At 39.1% G+C, this 3,999-nt stretch overlaps 1 long non-coding RNA gene across 1 annotated transcript; it reads left to right on the top strand.

Moving 5' to 3' along the window:
* The first annotated feature begins 270 nt into the window (after window positions 1-270).
* LOC138114872 (uncharacterized) lies at window positions 271-2,903 on the top strand. Its single transcript, XR_011152851.1, has 3 exons — window positions 271-472; window positions 703-843; window positions 2,047-2,903. It is a non-coding gene; the product is annotated as an uncharacterized lncRNA (long non-coding RNA).
* Window positions 2,904-3,999: the final 1,096 nt, after the last annotated feature.

Genomic DNA, 3,999 nt, shown 5'->3' with positions numbered 1-3,999 from the left:
GTTTTTTTTCAACATCTTGTAAATTAAGTAATTTAAACTGATTGACAAAAACGATTTCCTTTTTTTTTTTTTCAATGTGCCTTTGGGATGTTTATGGAAACTAGTTTGATGGGCATGCCCAAATACTGACAATGCTCCTTGTCTCTTCCTTAAGGACCTTGTCAGAGCTTGTGAAGATAGGACTTCTCCGAAACCTGCAAGTGAACATCAACTTGTTTTTTGAACCAGAGCTTCATGGGGGTGCCCTCTGAAAGCCCAGCTAACAGCAGATACAATGTTCATGAAGTACTAAATATCTATATTGTTTTTTTTCAGGAGTATGCATTGAAAATCTTTTCATACCTCTTACAAAAATACAGAGATGTGTTTCAACTGCTGTCATCCCTCTTAGCCTCCTGCAGACCATCTGACCCATCAGCTTGGCTTGCTACTGCTGCAAAACTGGGGTTTAACTTCAGGAATGAACTTTGAGGTGAGCTTAGGGAAGATACCCAGGTGGAAGGCATCCCCTCACAGATCCATGTGCCATTTTGTCCCCTTTTAAAAACAGTGTAATTTTCTTAAGTAATACTGGCCTGGTGTTTGCTCTTATTTCCTTTCCCTGTGGGGAGATATTTTGGACTTCTATAATGTTTTGTGTGTTGGGGGGAAAGTCATGCACATGTGGATGTTTGTGCCTATATACCTGCCTTTCTCTCACAGATTGCTGTGGTCGCTACCTACTCATGATGAAGAAAGCAGGGCTAAAATGCAGCTTGAAGGGCTACAGGAAGCTGGAGAGCCTGGTGGTAATAATTAGCATCCCTTGAGGAGTGACTCCATGTTCCTGAGCTGACCCCCAAGGTAAACAGCACATGCTTTGCTGGAAATCCTCTGAGTCAAGCTTGTCTCTTTTGGTTGTACAAATGAACTTTGATAGTGAAACAGCTGTGATTTTCAAGTTTGACACATCTAATGAACCTCTGTCCCTTCAAATTTGTACTGAACATCTTCTCTGTGTAACCAGTGAGTAAGAGGAACAAAGTTCAAGTATCTTCCCTCGTCCTATTTCCTGACAAGATAAATAAATATTGCTAAGTTACTTTTTTGAGAGAAAATACAATACTCTCTGGCTTTCAATGACCAATTGTGAAATAAACTGTTTCCTCTGTTCTTTAAAAATACCAGTTGTAGTTAATCAAATAAGAAATATGAGGAGGACCATATAGTTCCTTCTGAGGTCAAAGAGATTGTGCTGTGACTCAAAAACTCACTAAAATCAAACCCAGAACAATCCCAAATGATGACAGCTGAATGGAATGGCAGGAATTGTTCTGAAAGTCTGAATTTCTACAGGAATTGATGTTTCTGAGTCATCCAAGATCCCCTATTGGTAAGCATAATAACAAATTGGAGAAAATGTCTAGAGGACCATCCATAAGAAAACAAATCATAGGGAACTTTGACAAGATGTAACTCAGACAGGCAATTAAACAGGGAAAGCATTCCTGCCTTGATCTTACTGTGTGTTTGTTGGTCTTAAGCTAGAATTAGAACTTGTAGATTTATGACCTGTATATAAAATAAATAAAAAATCCCTGCTAGAAGAGAGATTCTTTTTGCATAAAAAGTGATGTTTGACAGAGATGATTGTGCACTACAAGATTTGACTTTCAAATATTCTCACAAATCAATTTCTTGATGAACCCGTTTTAACTATTCTGAACCTCAAAGAAAAGCATCCCCAGGTGATAGAAACTGAAGCCCTGAGCTGAAGTCCTGTTTCAGTTGGCAACTGGAATTCATTAAGCCAGGCCAAGCATGGCAATAGGAGAACAGCAAAAGAGTATAAATACCCTAAATATCTTAAAATCAAGCCAACCTTTCCCTTGCCCTTAGTCCCCAGATTCCTAGAGATCCTTCCCTCTAAATTAGTGCTCCTCCTTTAGGCTCAAAACTCTTAATTACCTGTAGAATATCTCCTGAACCACCTCCTGACCCATTTTTTTGTATATTTTGTAAGCTTGATTCACCTTTAGCTACTGAAACTCTGCCTTTTTTTTTCAGGGCGAGAGTGACAAAGCCTGTGTTGGAAGTTTCTCCAGTTTGTAAAATTACTGACTTTTCACAGGTGCTTTGCACTCAGGGGCAGGTATCTCAATCTGCTGGATGAGCCAGAACCTGCCCATGAAAGAAAGGGCTGGGTGACAAAGAAGGGTGTTGCTGATGCCTCTGTGCAGCTCTCCTGGCTTCAACATTGGGACGTTTCCCTGGAATTGGTTTCTGTATTGAGGGAGGCATGGGCAGCAACCATCTGCCATTAAGAGAGGGAATAAGAAAAGCTGAATACTGCCCTGAGTGACTCTGATGCCTCTGCTCACTCCTAAACCATGGGGATTGTCAGGCCTTAGCAGAGATGTGGGCTGAAGGAAATCTGAGCTGGTGAATGACCTTCAACTTCCAAACTTCTGCAATTTCATGTGAAAATACCAAAAAACAGGGTGGATATGGGGTCACGAAAAAAGCTCTGTTTCTAAAGGCACTTTTCAGAAGAACCTCCTTTTAAGGCAACACTAGCCCTGCAAATAACTTATTACACTTATTTAAAAGATGCTCATGAATAATTTATACGGCATTAACTTGTAAATGTGATAGCTTTTGAAATCATTAGGCTCCAGTAGCTTGCTTTGTAAGTCCATGGGCTGGATCTCATTATTAAAAGCTAATTAGCTCATTCAACTGGAACACATTCTGTCAAATAGCTATGCCAGTACTCTTCTTTTCATTACAACAGATTATATTAATTCTAAAAATATTCCAGAAATGGCATAATGGAAATATTTAATAATAAAGATATAACATTCTATACACGTAGATAATTTCATTACTACTTTAACAAGTTTTCCAAAACTGGGTAAGTGAGATTTCAGGATTATGATTATTTTTATGAATATTTGGTATTAGAAGTATCTGATATATATGCAATTTATTTAAATATTAAAGATTATACCTTATACATGGGATGGATATTTTCAAAGTGTTCATTTGGATGTGTGAGAAGCTTGGATCTTTGTTTAAAAAGTTATGCTCCTAAAGTTAGATTTCAAAGCCATGTTTGGCACTAGAAAGGATGGCGATCACAAGTAAGTGTGACCAACATGCCCATAACAGCAGGGTCAAGGGGTGGGGCAATGCATAAGGCTGCTCTTGCCCCAGCTCACAGGGGAATATGGTGGCCATCAGTCAGTTGCAAAGTCTATTTTTTTTCCACGAAAAAGTGGGTTTTTTATTTGCTGTTGAATTTCAATATGGAGAAAACACTGCATTTTCCTTCTCCACTGTTCTTCCTATGAGTGTCATTCTAGCCACTGTGAAGAGAAATTCGAGAAGGAGAGGAAAAATAGGCACTGACTGAGCATTTCCCACCTCCGGCACTGGAGCAGGAGTCACAGCCAGCACAGCTCCACAAGTGCCAAACCCAGGTGTCAGAAACGGCCCAAGAACTCACCTGGGCAGCACCATGGGGAAGTTGATCTTTGCACAAATGACTTGTTCCCAAGTCCTCCCATCCCACGCTGCCTATGAAAATAATCACAGTGTACCCATCCAGCACAATATCAGAGGAGATGTTCTGTAGGATGTGTCTTTTTTCAGCATAAAGCAAAATATCATTTAGGTCCATTTGTGCTAAAACCCTGGCTTTGGGAGAAGAGCCTCTGCAGGAAAAACAGTTACCACTGGCTATAAAAAAAAAATCCAGCTGGTTTGATAGTAATTATCTGTTGCTGGATTTGTAAAGTATTTGCTACATAAATTATCCAAACATTCTTTTTTCCCCCCAATATTTTGGGTTTAGATTTGTCTTTCCTTCAAATTTAAACATTTTTAAACTTCAGTACTTTTAAATCCCTATTACCAGCTTTTAAAGGGATTAGGGTAAATGGCTTTTATTCTGCAGTCACAATATTACTGCTTTCAAATACATCTTCTTGGATTTCCTGTTCAGAAAGAAAAAAAAAA

The sequence above is a fragment of the Aphelocoma coerulescens genome, chromosome 9 (assembly GCF_041296385.1).
Source record: "Aphelocoma coerulescens isolate FSJ_1873_10779 chromosome 9, UR_Acoe_1.0, whole genome shotgun sequence".
NCBI classification, from domain to species: Eukaryota; Metazoa; Chordata; class Aves; order Passeriformes; family Corvidae; genus Aphelocoma; species Aphelocoma coerulescens.
The sequence above is the reverse complement of the archived record's forward strand: the minus strand, read 5'-3'. Positions and strand labels throughout refer to the sequence as shown.